The sequence below is a fragment of the Panthera tigris genome, chromosome A2 (assembly GCF_018350195.1).
Source record: "Panthera tigris isolate Pti1 chromosome A2, P.tigris_Pti1_mat1.1, whole genome shotgun sequence".
Classification (NCBI taxonomy): domain Eukaryota; kingdom Metazoa; phylum Chordata; class Mammalia; order Carnivora; family Felidae; genus Panthera; species Panthera tigris.
Genome location: NC_056661.1, coordinates 11,548,722 through 11,565,178, shown reverse-complemented (window position 1 = coordinate 11,565,178; position 16,457 = coordinate 11,548,722). Strand labels below are relative to the sequence as shown.

Sequence of the window (16,457 nt, the reverse complement as noted above, 5' to 3'; positions counted from 1 at the left end):
GAGGATAGGCTCATTTTAGTCTCTTGGTGCTTGTGGTTGACACTGCCTTGTAGCAAGGCAGGTGGATATGTAGTGCTGGAATGCAGGGGCACGTCTAGGCTCGAAGTGGGGCTTTAGGCATTGCCAGGAGGGTGGATGAGGTCTCCTGGAGCTCTGTGGAGAGAGAACGGGGTGGGGGTGGGGGGCGGCTGGGCCCGCATTTAGAGTGAGAGGGCAGTCAGGAACAGAATCCTGATTTGTGGGGACGGACAAGCACCCTGCTCCCCTCCTACAGGAGGCTGGAAGCAGAGTCCCAGCAAAGTCCCAGGCTAGAGGAAGCTAATAAGCCTGCATAGCCTAAGAACTCAGGTGGAGAATTAGCCTTCTTCATCAGATCAGGGAAAGGGGTTTTCCTTTGAAAACTGTCCGCCATGGAGTGAACTCCAGTTACCTACGTAAGTATGGTATTCTTAATCTCTGCCCTTCTGTTTTTATAGCCTAGAAAATTCCCCACCCCTCCTTGGAATTTGCTTTATCTGGTATCTTTCATTTCATTCATTCCATACATCCCCATTTTGTGAGCAGAGCTTTTGGGGGAAGGGCTGGTGCATTTGGCCCATTATCTTTGGGTGTGGAGAATATGACCAAAGGCTCAAGCAGGGACTGAGGGCCAAGTTGTGCTTCTAGAAAGTGCCAGCGGTGGGTCTACCTGGAGTGAGTCAACTGAACGAGGTGGATGAAGCCTGCCCACAGAGTTTGTGCTAGTGCGCTGCAGACCAGACCTGAAGGCCCATTGGGTTTCATTCTGTGATTACATTATGAAATGTGCAAAGCTAATATTAAATCATGGCATTTGCTTTTATTGATACTATGATTAATAGTGTTAATTGAGCGCTTAGTTTCTCTTGCATCCCATTTGACGCTTACACCAGCCCTGTGAGGGTCTTCTCTCCAGAGTTGAAGAATCTGTGGTGAAGCCATCTGCTTTTTTTCCCCCTGTTCAAAAACATAAAACTTTGCCATCTTAATATTTTTAAGTATACAGTAATGTTAAGTCTGTGCATGTTGTGTAGCAGATCTCTAGAACTTTTCCATCTTGCAAAGTTGAAACTATGTCCATTTAACAACTCTCACTTTTCCCGCCCCTCCCTCCAGCCCCTTGGCAACCGCATACTACTTTCTGTTTCTAAGAGTTTGACTGTTTTAGATAGCTCACATTAAGTGGAATCATGCAGTGTTTGTCTGTCACAAGCCTATTTCACTTAGCACATGTCCTCCAGGTTCATCCATGTTGTCACATGTGAGAGGATTTACTTTTTTAAGGCAGAAAATACCCGACTGTACATAACCATATTTTCTCTCTCCATTTATCTGTTGATGGACATTTGGATTGCTTCCCCTTCTTGGCTATTGTGAATAGTGCTGCCATGAAATGAACATGGATGTGCAGGTAGCCACTTGTCTACTTTTTGAACACAATTTAGAACTTAAATAGGGAAGTCTGCTACGAAATTCCCTTGTCCTGTTTGCATGCTGCAACTGATTTGGGATTGGAGGGTTTTTATTAGGCAGATGTGAAAAGTGGGCACAAGGGTACAGGAAGGAGATGATTCAGCCGGTGGTCCCTTGTCCTGCTAGGTGTCTTTCAAGGCAGCCTAGAAGAAAGTAGGGGCTGGTTACAAATGGATTGGACCCTACCCCTTTCTGGCTTTCCAGGATCTTATCCTGTCAGCCACAGTCTTGGCTTCTCAACCCAACCCACTCACATTTCCATGACAGGTAGCTTGACTTGTGTTCTCATTTCAGCCAGTGTAATCCTGAAAAGGCTCACAGAATTCCTGTAACCTAACATTTCTCTGTGAATTGCCTCAAAATGTGACCAAGGCAGCTTAATTTTTGAACTCCTGTAAATGGGGTGGCCCTTAATAACACACGATCAGATGTAGCAGAGGTGAGAGGTGTCTCCAGCATCAGTTTTGGCAGTGTCTGCCTTTGCCTGCACTCAGTGTCCTGTGACTTATGCCTGGACATCTTGGATTGCTTCATACTCCCTCCTGCCCAGTGCAAGAAGCACCAAATGCTGTCCTTGGAGGCAAGCACAGAGCTCAAGGATAAATAGACTAGACAGCTTGCTCCCTCAAAAGGAAGCAGCTTAGATTTTGACTTTTCCTTTTTCAGAAAATCTGGTCATATCCTTGTAAATGGGACCACCCATTCACGGACATCTCAATTTCTACTTTTTGGTTCTTTTTTATTATAATTTTTTTAAATGTTTGTTTATTTTTGAGACAGAGGGAGACAGAACGCGAGTGGGGGAGGGGCATAGAGAGAGGGAGACACCGAATCTGAAACAGGCTCCAGGCTCTGAGCTGTTAGCACAGAGCCCGATGCGGGGCTCGAACCCATGAACCGTGAGATCATGACCTGAGCCGAAGTCGGATGCTTAACGGACTGAGCCACCCAGGTGCCCCTCTACTTTTTGGTTCTTAACGAATCATGAACTACTATGAACTTCCACATGCAAGTTTTTGTGTAGACATGTTTTTCTTTCCTTTGTTTATATAGCTAGGGGCAAAACTTCCTCCTTACATGGTAACTATGTTTAACCTTTCCAGAAACTGCTGGACTGCTTTCGAAAGTTGCTACCCCATTTTACATTCCTGTCAGCAGTGCATAAAGGTTCCAGTTTCCCCACATCCTTGCCAGCACTTGTTATCTTTCTGATTGTAACACAAATTCCTTTTAAGCCTAGCAGAATTTAAGTAGTTTTAGTTTTGACTTCTTACTCTCTCCCTTTTGAGCAGCAGTTGCAAGATACGGGGTTGTGTTCTCAGTGTTCTTGGAGAATACGTCTGCCCAAATGAGTCTTGTCATGTGATGTGCCAGTTACGAGACACTGGGTGCAGATCTGGATGCACAGTATTGTCAAGAGGTTGGGTTTTAAGTCGTTATCGTGAGTCCTGTTTCTTTGAACTTTTGTTCTAGTGATGCATTAATTGATCTTTTTAGGTAGTACAGTGTTGAGGTCTTTGGGTGAGGGTTCCAATCCACTTTCTTCCTTCTGGTTTTTTACTCACAGGGATGCATGTGTACCTGAGGCTATAGATTTATTTCAGAACCCATCTTACTCTCTATGCTTGTTGCTGAAACAGCTTCTGGTCCAGGACAGAGGATGAGAACTAGATTCATCAAGGATCTTATGCTGACTGTGCCTCCCAAGATTTGAAACCAGCCATAACTTTGAAGTCACTCTTTTTTACTGCTAAAACTGCCATTGGCATTCTCTTGTCCTGGGACTAGAATGAGCTAGTCACTCAGTGTTTTCCTGTTGAGCTGACCTTCTTTTTACCTCTGGTGTGTTCTACACTGGCCATTAGAGCATGCTGAAAATGGAATGAACCACCTGAGGAGGTAAACAGATGAACTGTGACTAGTGGTATTGAAGCCGAACATGGACACTCACTGGCATTTGGAAGAATGGGCAGTGATCTGGGATGGGCTCCTTAACCTCTGAGGCTGTTTCCTATCAGTAAAACGGGATAACAAAAGCACCCCACCTACCTGAAGGTTGTGAAGATCCTGTCTTGGATCAAGTAGCTCTGAGTGTTAGTAACAAACTCCGGCTGTCGGGCACAGCAGAGGGGAGCTCCTCTGATTTCACGGAAGATGCCGTGGATTCGGTCATACGGGGTTAAAGGTGAAGTGGTTTGCAGTTCACATTTGAGTGATTCTAATTTCTGTCTTCCAGCTTGAGGATACTTGGGATGACCAGCTCAGTCGTCTATGCTTCCTTCCCTACCTCATTTTCTTGCCATCCTGAAGTTTACTTGTCTCAGTTGCATATAACTCGCAACGATATGTTGCTTGGTCTTACTGTTTTTCATCTTTATTACCAGCGCAGCACATTATTTGCAGACTTTTGCCACTTCCTCACTTAAGTTCATCCATGTCATGGTAGCTATAGCTCATTCATTTTCACCAAAGTGTGAATGTATCACAATTGATTCATTCTCATGTTGGTGGACATTTGGGTCCTTAGATTGATTATTTATTTTAAGGTTTTATTTTTTAAGCATTCTGTACACCCATCGTGGAGCTCGAACTCACAACCCTGAGATCAGGAGTTGCATGCTCCACCGACTGAGCCAGCCAGGTGCCCCCTTTAGATTTATTTTTATTGGAGAGGTAGGGAGGGTGGAATAGGTATCACAACATTATTGCTGTGAGCATTCTGCTTGTATATGTGCATCGGAGGCATGTGTACAGGTGTGTCAGTAGGTGTTTGGGAGTGGAATTACTGGGTAATTGGGGATGTCTTAATACCAAATTATTTTCAGAAACAGTCCCATCAGTTTACCTGCCCACATCCCAGAATGTTGGACCACATTTTCACAAATGTTGGCATTAATGTGCTTGTATTTTACCAATCTTGGCGGACATAAAGTGTCATTGTAGCTTCAGTTGTCAGGGAAGTGGAGATGAATGAGGCTGAGCATCTTCTTGGGTTTATTCATTGTCCTTGTTGAAATGCCTGTTTCTGGCTTCTGCTCATTTTCCTTTAATTTATCTTTTTTAATTGATTTGCAGAAGTTGTTTATAGAGCATGCGTACCAGATCTTTGTGGATAATACATTTTGCAAATATTTTTCCCTAGTGTGATGTCTCCCCACCTCCAGAGTGTCTTTTGATCAACAGGAGATGTTAATATTCATGTAGGTGAATTTATGAATCTTTGTTTTACAGTTGGTGGGAAGAGCATTACCTGAAGTCAGGTAATCTATTTTTTTAACATTCTGTGGATTTTTTTCTCTTTTCTTTTTCTTTTTTTATTTAAATTCAAGTTAACATGCAGTGTAGTCTTGGCTTCAGGAGTAGAACCCAGTGATTCATCTCTTACGTATGACACTCAGTGCTCATTCCAAAAAATGTCCTCCTTAATGCTCATCACCCATTTAACCCATCCCCCATCCACCTCCTCTCCAGCAACCTTCAGTTTGTTCTCTGTATCTGAGTCGCTTATGGTTTGCCTCCCTCTCTGTTTTCATCTTATTTTTCCTTCCCTTCCCTGTGTTCATCTGTTGTGTTTCTTAAACTCCACATGTGAGTGAAATCATAAGATTGCTGTCTTTCTCTATTTCACTTAGCATAATACCCTCTAGTTCCATCCACCTTGGAACTGGCAAGGTTTCATTCCTTTTTGTTGCTGAGTAGTACTCCGTTATACATGTATATACCATATATATATATATATATATATATATATATATATATACACACACACACACACACTATATAGTGTGTATGTGTGTGTGTATATGTATATATATATGTGTGTGTGTGTGTGTGTATATATACATATGTATATATATATATAATTATGGAAAGAGCCCAAATGTCCAGCAACTGATGAATGGATAAAGAAGATGTGGGGTGTGTATGTGTATGGGGGTTATATACACACCTCATGTCTTCTGTATCCATTCATCAGTCAATAAACATTTGGGCTCTTTCCATAATTGGGCTATTGTTGATAGTGCTGCTATAAACACTGGGGTGCATGTGCCCCTTCGAATCCGCATTTTTGTATCCTTTGGATAAATACCGAGTAGTGCAATTGCTGGGTCACAGGGTAGTTCTATTTTTGAACTTTTTTGAAGAACCGCCATACTGTTGCTTGCATTCCCGCCAACAGTACAAAAGGGTTTCCCCTTTCTCCACATCCTCGCCAACATCTGTTGTTGTTTTCTAAAAGTTGTGAGGTTTTGCCTTTCAAATATATGCCCTTTGGGGCGCCTGGGTGGCTCAGTCGGTTGAGCGTCCGACTTCGGCTCAGGTCACGATCTCGCGGTCCGTGAGTTCGAGCCCCGGGTCAGGCTCTGGGCTGATGGCTCAGAGCCCAGAGCCTGCTTCCGATTCTGTGTCTCCTTCTCTCTCTGCCCCTCCCCCGTTCATGCTCTGTCTCTCTCTGTCTCAAAAATAAATAAATGTTAAAAAAAAAAAATTCAAATATATGCCCTTAGTTCATCAGGAAATGATTTTGGGGTACGGGGTGAAGAGTCGTGCAGGCTTCGTGACCTCAGTTGAATGACTGATGGGTAGCGTCAGCATCCCTGGCTGTGAAACTGAGATCTTAGTCCTTACCTGTGCAAGGTTCTCATGGAGTGCGGAATACAGCAGCCTAGCCTGAGCCTCAGTGAGCATTCAGTAATTGCTCCTTGGTCTGAGTCCAGTTGCTTTCCCTAAGCATGTGGACACTCAGGGAAAGTTGGCGCTTAACTGGGAGAGTTGTTGCTTATACATTGCCTGCCAACCACTACAGGCATCGTGGCCAGGCTGGGTTTGGCTGCTCAACGAATCCTCTGGCAAAGGCACTGGTTAGCTTGGAAAATGTTCAGCTGCATGCAAAGCTTGCCTGATTCAGGCAGGTGCTCAGTCAGTACCAGAGCTAATTGGTGTGCCATCCGATGCATTCTAGAAGTGACTCTTTCCTAGGTCCCTAGTGCAGTAATGAGCCTGGGTCGAAGATACTTTCCTAACCAGGAGCTTCAGGCCTTGAATGGAGCTTGTTTCCTGACGCTGACATTGAGTACGTGTCAGACGTGGATATATCTTCGTATGCTCTGGGAGGTCCGGTTTCAGAATGAGGGCTTTGGGAGACCCAAGGGCATTGATGCCAACCCTTGCTCATGGAGTTGGTTATGGTAGATGGTGTCCTGTCTGTGAGCCTTTTCCAGTTAGGCTCTCCCAGTGTTCTTCACTGGCATTTTGACCAGGGGCTTTGTCATACACCTTTTACAGAGGGGACCACTGAGCTGGGAGTGTATTAATAAGTCATCAATAATAAGCCACGAAATGTTTCTTGATTCCTCTCAACCCTGTAGTGTCCACATTACTGGAAATAATCTCAGCATTAAACAGCTGGGGTGTGGTTTGTGAGCTTTGGCGTTTCTTCCTGATGGGTAGCAGTGGCTGTCCCATCACTGTTAAAGGTGACAGGAGGGTCTACACACATCCCATCAATACTAGAACACAGAATGTAGGGAGAATATTGTTTGTGGGTAGCCCTGTGAGCTTGTACACACAAAAATAGGTGTTATGATGCAGGGTGACCTTTTCCCTACTTGTGGCTTTGTTGTATTTTATTGGAATGACAGTGAAATGTTTTAATCAGAAGACCTCATTCCACACGCAGAGTTGTCCTGATGCTTGTTGCCTCTGACCTGGAAGGTGTTCTGCTGTTGGCCAGGAGGGAATCGTTTGCTTCTCTGGCACTTGGCTGTCTAGGAGCCTTCCCCACCCCAGCGCAAATATCTTCACTAGCTTGGAGACTCAATCAAAACTTTAAAATTGGGCCAAGGCCCTCTAGGAAGCATTTAGTTTGAAAAATTGTTCTACACAGTAGCTTTGCTGTATCACGATAAGTTACTTTTCCCAGAAGATTAATAAACTGTACTTTAATCACTCTGGAAAAGCTGAGTATCAGTGTTCCCCCTGCTCTGAGTTAGTAGTAATCTTCTTCCTCAGTTGATATGAGTGCAGGAAGTGCTCTGGTCGTAGAGCCCACAAGGATTTTTTATGACTCCTTGAAGATTGTTAGTCTTGCTGCTTTGCTGTGTTAAGTGCAAAACCGCAAGTCACAGAACCCATTGTTTACCTTCATCTAGAGTTTTCCTTTCAGAAAAGCACTTTTTAACACTTACTGTTCACCAGTATTCCAGTAGTTCCCATCATGTAGGAGCTCCCAGTCTACGCAGGTGGATTTCTGTTCCAGAAAATAGAATATTTGGTTTCCCTCCCCTAATTACTGTGACTGAACAACATTGAGCGCTTGCTAATCCTTGGCACAGCCCCGAGGGTAGGCCCTGTGAACCAATGTTTCACAGATGAGGAGTCAGGAGCCTAACGATGATGTCTGCCTCCCAGCTCAGCTCTAGAGCATGGGGTTCAGACCAAGCTGTTTGGGTTTTTGTTCTGCACTTGCAGGTCTGTGTCTGCCCTCGCAAAGCAGCACGTCTGAAGTGGGTGGGGCCCTGTCATGGTTTATTTGTTCATTTTCTTAAGTTTGTATGCTATAAAACTCACTCTGACAAATGCACTACCACAATCAGAAACAGAGTATTTCCAGCAGCCCCCCAAATTCTCTTTGTAGTCAGCTCCTCCTCCCACTCCCAGCTCCATACATGGGGTTTTATTTTTTTTTAACATATAAAAATTTTTTTAAGTTTATTTATTTTGAGACAGAGAGAGAGAGAGCACGGGGGAGGGGCAGAAAGAGGGGGAGAGCGAATCCCAAGCAGGCTCCACACAGGCAGAGCCTGATGTCGGGCTCAAACTCAACAAACTGCGAAATCATGACCTGAGCTGAAATCAAGAGTCAGACACTTAACCAGCTGAGCCACCCAGGTGCCCCTGATTTTTATTTTTATTTTTTTATGTTTATTTTTGAGAGAGAGTGTGCACACATGAGTGGGGGAGAGGCAGAGAGAGAGGGAGACACAGAATTCCAAGCAGGCTCCAGGCTCTGAGCTGTCAGCACAGAGCCCGACGCGGGGCTCGAACTTGTGACCCATGAGATCATGGCCTGAGCCCAAGTCGGATGCTTAACTGACTGAGTCACCCAGGTGCCCCCACACATGGGTTTCTAAAACAAGCTCCTCAAGCAGTTCTCTTTGCAGAGATGAGAGCTACCACTTTACCAGCTGTTTGCAGAGCAGCAATTAAGTCATTTTTTGCTTATGCTCTTTGGTAGGATGAGGTGGGGAAGTGGGTGGCCATTTTCTCGTAAGGACAGATAGCACCAGAATGTTGGGCCCTGCTCCTGAGGGGTGCCTGTGTCAGCCTGTTGCTGCAGCCTTACTCGGGGTAGGGGGGGCATTGGTGGCATGCCACAGAATGCATTCATGTGGGGCCACCAGAGGAGCTCTGGAAACGTGTCCCTCTTCCGTTGCTTCTCTACATCTGTCCACATTGGGAATTCTTACTGAGGTTACGGCATCTATTTCAGGGAGTCCTCAAAATAAACTGCTTTTTAAGCTGGGATTGGCCAAACCTGGATGTCCCAGGCCCTACCCCCAGGTCCCATCACCATCCTGCCAAGCTCCCACTTCTACCAAGGGTCTCTTGAGTTGATTACTCTGCTGACTGAACACATATATCACTGCAAAAGAATTGTGTGACTTTGTGAAAGTTGCAGAACTCTCTAAAGAGGAGAGCCTTTTCAGAATGCGGGCCGGGGAGGGACACTCTGCCCATTTATGCATAATGCTCACCTTCTAATAAAATGCTGGGACCTTCTGCAAGACAGGCACATGGGTTGCAAGTAAGCAGTGTCAGGCTAGAGCCTTGGGTATTCATGTAGGCAGCTGTGGTAGCTGAGCTTGTTTGCTCCTCAGATATCTGTGTCTGCTAGTGTTTGTTATGCCCTGTGACCAAGGAACAGCTCTGTGCCAGCAGAAGAGGGCTGCTGTTGCAGTGCTCAGGGCACGACCCATAAAGGTGACATCAAGGGGCGCCTGGGTGGCTCAGTCGGTTAAGCGTCCGACTTCGGCTCAGGTCATGATCTCACGGTTCATGAGTTCGAGCCCCGCGTCGGGCTCTGTGCTGACAGCTCGGAGCCTGGAGCCTGCTTTGGATTCTGTGTCTCCCTCTCTCTCTCTGACCCTCCCCCATTCACGCTGTCTGTCTGTCTCTGTCTCAAAAGTAAATAAACGTTAAAAAAAAAAAAGGTGACATCAAGACATGCCACCAGTTACCCAAGTGCTGGAACCCTAGGACTTCAGCCTGAACTGCTTAGGGATCTCTTAGCAGCATGAGACCTATTTTCTTTGTTAAGGCCTCTGGTGGGGTTGGATTGTATATTCAACTAGGGATGAATGATTTGGCGTACTTTCTGTTAAGCCGATTTTCTGGTTGTAGGAAGCAGATTGTTGCAATTTTGGTTTAGTTCACAAGTGTTAGGGAAGCTGTATAGAAGTGCATTTTCATCCCTTTTTCTGGGGGTGAGGAGTGGGGAGAGAAGTGATGTGACCGCAGGCTTTTACATGAAGAATGCCAGAAAAGCATTCTGTAGTTCTTTTCTTGACAGCCATTTGAGTTAACCACAGTCTTATTATAGACTTAGCTAAGGTTCAGGCAAAAACGAACCAAATATTCCAGCAGTGCTTACAGTGAGTATTTGTTTGCGGACTTCTGCCGATGCCCCATGTTTGTGTGTTTTGCAGAGCCCACCGAGAAACCAGTGCTTAATAATGGAATCTGAATTGGGTCGTGAATGTATGGGCCTGCCTGACGTACCTGTGCCGTTGCCTGCGTAGAGCAGGCGTAGAGGAGCCTTTACCACAGTTGTTGGCTGCTGGGTAACCAAGTGTCTGGCCACCTGTCCTGTTGTGGTTCACAGTGGTTATCCCAGCTGGCGACACTGGTTGTAACAGAGCTTCCTGTTATGCTTCGCCTTCATCTTAAAGATGAGATTGCAGAAATGACTGATTAGGATTGGGGACGCGGGGACATGCAGACAGCACCCCTTTCCTCCCTGCCGCTGGTCCCTTGGGAGTCTAAGGTGTTTGAGCCAGGCCTTTGTATTCTGCTGTTACCATTTTCCGTCTTCGCTTTCCAACTGAAACTGTTGCTTTCTGCCTCTTACATCATCCCCTGTGATGAGGGTAAGCCTCAGATAGAGGAAATGAGAACACTCCTAGTTGGAGCCCATATCTGTATTCCCTTTGTCAGCAGGTGGAGCATTTCCTGCTAAACCTGAGCCACGTGCAAAGGCAGAGATCAAAAAGCAGATGAAATGTCAACATGCTCTGAAAGAGATCTACTGACTGTACAAATAGAAAGTTTCTGATATTTGTCCTGTAGACAAAACAAAGGAAGGTGTGGGAGTGTGTCAGGTTTTGATGAATAAAAAACTTAAAGCCCCCCGTAAGGCTATTTACAAACTTCGTGAAGGCATAGTTGAGGGGCTCTAAATGCTTCTGTGTTTTGTTTGAACATGACGATGCGGGAGTAATATATTCCCCCTGATGTATGCTTAGCAGCAGAAAAGGGAAGTGCCCTCCATAGATTTAGAACTGCCTGAGGAGCAACTTGAGAAGTCCTCATGGCTTGTGCAGCCTGGTTACAGGAGGGCGGCAGGTTTTCCTGCTCTGACATTAGAAAGTGCCATAGCTGGTTGCCATTCTGTGGTCTTTTGTCAAGGTTATGAGAACGTAACCAAGGGCTGTTACTGTTTTAAATCTTGCCATTACCTATTTGTGTGTGGGAGGGGAAAGAGCTAGTTTTTATTATTATCATCATCATCATTATCATTATCATTATCATTATTATTATTATTATTTTATCATTTTCTAGAAGCTGTGCCAACTGCTTATTTCTTTAGTCCTTGCAAAAACAGAAGGTAGATATTTAAAAAATCCTAAAAGAAGGGCCTTGGGCTGACGTACCACCCCAGTGTCCTATGGTCTTGCTGGATCTAAAGTATGTGTTTCATGGGGTGAAGGGGGAGTGTCCCCACCATCAAAGACCACACTCCCCATGAGAGGCAAAAGGGGTTATGTGCTTAGAGAATCCGAGAGAAATGAATTGTTGTTTAGATTAGAGAAGACTCTGTCAATACACCTTCTTTGTTAAGTGGATTTTCAGAGAATTTGAGAATAAGTTAGTCTTGCTTTAGTCCCTTGGATTTTCATATCTTAAGTTTAAAGCTTGAGGTTGGGCAGAGGGCTGCTTCAGGAGCCAGAGCTCAGTGCAGTTGAGAGGTCAGGAGACTGTATCTGAGTGCCCCCTCCTATGCTGAGCCCCTGGACTCCCTATTCACTTCAGCAGCCATGATATACTCTGCATTACTGCTGTCTGAAGACACACTGGCACATCTACAGGCTTCCTGCCCTCTTTCTGGGGTAAAGGGGTCTCTGTCCTAGGCTTTGAGCTTGGTGTTCCTGGCATTTGTTATTGGTTTCTGGTTTTTGTTTTTTAATGTTTATTTTTGAGAGAGAGAGAGAGAGAGAGAGAGAGCGCATGCACGCGAGCTGGGGAGGAGCAGAGAGAGGGAGACCCAGAATCCGAAGCAGCCTCCAGGCTCTGAGCTGTCAGCATAGAGCCCGACGAGGGGCTCGATCCCACGAACTGTGAGATCATGACCTGAGCCGAAGTTGGACGCTTAATCAACTGAGCCACCCAGGTGCCCCAGTTTCTGGTTTTCTTTAAACATTTATTGGGATCTTTCAACGTGACAGGTGCTGATTTGATGCTATTCATAGCAATATGAACTTTGAAGGAGAGGAGCAGACATAATCCTAGTTTGTTGGATGCCGTGGTTGCTTGTAATTTCAAATTCTAATTTTTCATTGCTGGTGTATAGGAAAGTTACCTTTTGTGTATTAACCTTGTATCCTGCATCCTTGCTGTAATTGCTTTATAGTTCCAGGGAGTTTTGAGTCTTTGGGATTTTCTACATAGGCAGTCCTGTCTTGTGCAAATAAAATTGGTTTTATTTCTTCCTTTCTAGTCTGTATCCCTTTCAGTTGCTTTTCGTTTTTCTTTTTCTCTTTTTAGAAGGAGAGGGAGAGAGAACGAGTGGGGGAGGGGGGAAGAGAGACTACCTTAAGCAGACACCACACTCAGCATGGAGCCCAACACGGGGTTTGATGCCACGACCCTGGGATCATGACCTGAGCCTAAGTAAAGAGTTGGGCACTTAACCTACTGAGCTACCGAGGTGCCCCTTCATTTCCTTTTCTTAATGCATTAGGACTTCTAGGACAAAGTTGGAAAGGAGTGGTAAGAAAGGACACTCTTGCCTTGGTCCAGATCTTAGGGGAAAAGCATCGAGTTTTCTCAGCATTCAGTAGATTCTGTGATTGTGATGAGACCAAATCTGGCCACGGGAATCCTTGAGAAGACCACTTAAGGCAGACTTGGGTTGGGAAGGGGTAGAGACTCAGGGAAGGCTTCTTGAAGGATAAGGGTTTGCCAGGATGGGGTGCTGTGAAGGGCAGGGTATTCCAGACAGGGAGGGCCTACTATATCTCAAAGTAAGTAATCAAGAGTGTCAGAATGGTACACATGCTAAGCAACAACAGTGAGGATATCTGTGTGAGAGAAGGGGAACCTGATGAGAATCCTTGAGTGCCCTGGTGCCCTGAGGTGCTGGGGACACGTTTTGCATAGATACCAGACCATAGCATCTGCGTGCTGCAAGAGGAGTTCAGATATGGCATAGCTTCCTTTAGCAAGCTGGTTGTCTGGGGTGGGCGGGCTCTACCAAGGTTCCGCTCCAACTGTATCACCTGTTCCTTGGGCCAGTGTCCCCCTTCATGGTCCCTGTAATCAGTCAGTGGCTGACGTGGAGAGTCAACACAGCACAAGTAGTGTTATGGTGTGGAGTGTTGAGGCAGCTAGGGAAATAATCATAGCTAAAGAACAGTTTTTTCTCTTCCCTTTTTTGAAGGCAGACGTGTTCATTCTTTGTTCTCGGAATGGCCTTCTGGGGTCTAGGATAACCTACCCCACACCATTCATTATCCTTGACTGCCATGTCGTTTTACCACACAGGGCCCCAAACTCCGGGCCTCGCCCCCACACTGGCTCTCTATATCCTAGGAATTTTGGATGTCAGCCAGGCCCTAGAGCCCCAGGCTCCGAGGAGATCAGCGATTCTGTTCATTTTGGATTAGCCCTGGCACCCAGCCATCATTTACAACATTCTTCCCTGGGAACCCAGCAGAGAAAAGTCCCAGGAACTGGCCTGATGTACCTTTGCATCATGAGCTTGCCCTGGGTTGCTGGTTGCCCATGGTATGTTGAGAAGACTTTCCTACAAGCACAGTGGGAAAGGGGAAATTTCCACACCCAGAATATAACCTCTTGGTCGTATTCAGTGCTGGCGACAGAATCCTATCCCACCATTCCTCTTTCCATCCCTTGGCTTCTTGACTGAAGAGGAAATGAACGGACCCCAGAAATCTCTACATGAGGGTGTGTTGCATCTGAGCTAGTGGAGATCACAGTGGGGTGCCTGGTGCCTGTCCTCTAAATGGGTACATAGAGGTCAGGGTGTCTCCTCCACTGTGAACTGCATATCCAGACCATTATCAGTTACAGCTGCAGAAATGCAAGCGAAGGAGAACATTCCTCTTTGGTGTTTTCATTTATGTTTTACTCAACACAGAAATGTTTAGCTTTAGATTATGAGAAAATTGCTGTGAATTACATTTGTGAAAACTCACAGACTCCTGGTATGTCCTGGCGTGGTGCCCCATTTCTTGATTGTTCTGGATTGTGCAGTGGTTCACAATCTTGGCTTGGATTTTAGAATCACCTGGGGAGCTTTTGCAAATCCTAATACTTGGCCCCCACCCAGCATCCTTTTCGTTGGAATCTCTGGGAAGGGGCCCAGGAATCGATATTTCTTACGGTTTCCTGAAAGCTGCCAACTGTACACTTCTGTAAACTGCTGTTTGAACCTCATTTCACCCGGGGCAGGTGTTGAATGTAGAGCATACAGAAGCTTCACGGCGTCATGAGGAAAGACATACATTGGGCAAGTTGTAGGCTTTTTTGGGAATGCTTGGCTAAAGGTTTTTATTTACTTCCTTTGCTATCTTCATTGCCGAGCACCACCACCTTAGTCTGAGGAATGGTGGTCTGGTTTATTAAATTAAGATCCAGTTGACTGTTTTGGCTACATTTGAGCCCTGCTGAAATCAGGGAACTGGGGCGTTGACTTAAGTCCTGAAGCTATTTCTGCTAGTCATTTGAGATGGAAGACCTTCCCGAAATGAATTACCAGAATCTTTGCCCTCGGGTAAACAGGCGTGTGCCTTTAGCAATGTTCTTAATAGCACTATTGACAAAACCCAAAAGGTAGAAGCAACCCAAATGTCGGCTGACAGACGAATTGATAAAGTATGACACAGCCATATAATGGGATATTACTCACTTGAGAAAGGAAGGAAATTCTGGTACAGCCTACAACATGGATGAACCTTGAAGACATCATGCTGAGTGAAGTAAATCAGATACAACAGGGCAAGTGCTGTATGATCCTCCTTGCATGAGATCATGACCTTATGAAATAGTCAAATTCCTAGGGACAGAAAATGGAATAGTGGGAGCCAGGGATGGGGGAGGAAGTGGGCTGGGAGTTACTGTTTAGTGGGCAGAGGTTTGGTTTAGGAAGGTGGAGAAGTTCTGAAGGATGTTGGTGATGGCTGCACAGTGGTGAGAATGTACTTATTAATGCCACTGAATTTTACACTTAAAAATGGTTAAAATGGTAAACTTTATGTTGTGTATATTTTACAACAGTAAAAACATTTTTTCTGATGAGTGTGTCCTGCCTCTTCTGGGTAGACAGCTGGGGCCCCCCTCGCTGAATTTTGGTCGCGTTCACCGCAGAATAATGGGTGGTACCTGCACAGGTTGCCTGAGGCTGTTGTCCTCTGCTGTGGCAGTTAAATTGTTGGCTGTTTTTTCTTCTGGTAAAACGGCACAGTTGTCTCCTTGCTTGCTATCAAATTGCCAGCTGTTGCTTCCTCCTCCTGTGCCTTCAACTGCTCCACTCCCCTTTCAGTGGGCTGCTTCTAATCTGCTGTTCTGGGAACAGAGATAAGCCTGCCTTCCTGGTGGTGCGGGGCTTTGTGGTGGCCCTACCCAGTGCCACCCTCCCAGGACTTCCAAGGCCAGGAACCCCTCATCAGCCGCTCTGGTGGAACTAAACTGTTGAGTTTCAGGTTTATTTTGTGGCTTCAGTTTTTACATTGGTAGCCAAGGTTTAGCTAACTTGTTTTGAGTTAAAGAGGAGTTTGTTACTCATTGATTTTTCTGTCTGGATGTCACCATTTTGAATGGTGCTTCCATTGGCCCCCTTGAGCTGTTGGCTTCAACTGCAGGTGCCTGTTGTGAGGACGCCTGGGTGCGTGCTCGGTGTGGCAGTCTGACAGGAGCCAGCCTCTCCCTGGGCACTGGCTTCCAAGACGAGGTGCCCGTCCTTCTGCCTGCCTGGTGCTGAGCAGAGAGCTCCTCTCCTTCCTGTGCCGGAATCTGCTTGGGCCTGAAATTGTGAAACCCAGGACTTAGGATGCTTTCAGTTTGGGAAACATCTGTAGATGTTTTGTTCTGTGCTCACAGTGCCTTATTAAGGCAGACCACTTTCTTCACAGTCCATCGTGTAATCCAAGTAATGCTGGGGGCTCTGGGGCCAGGGTTTCCAGCAGCAAAGAGGAATCCTTGGGGTGTAGATGAGTCCCCAGAGTCCGAGTTGAAGGGTGGGGGTCATGACGGCATCTCCCCAGAGGACTGTGACCTGAAGCTCTTTTGCCTTTGGCACATGAGAGCTGTGGCGCTCCTGAGAATTCCGGGACAGAGAGACCACTGGGCAGGGCCGTGGAGTCTAGCGGCTTCTTGTCATAACTGGAGGACTCTCTTTGGCCTGCTTTCCTAAAGTAAAGGTGGAGCATGTTTGTGGAATGAAAAAT

General features: G+C 45.9%; 1 protein-coding gene across 4 annotated transcripts in view; it reads left to right on the top strand.

Moving 5' to 3' along the window:
* BRD4 (bromodomain containing 4) overlaps positions 1-16,457 on the top strand; it is an 86,765-nt gene that overhangs the window by 14,358 nt on the left and 55,950 nt on the right. The gene's annotated exons all lie outside the window — the stretch shown is intronic.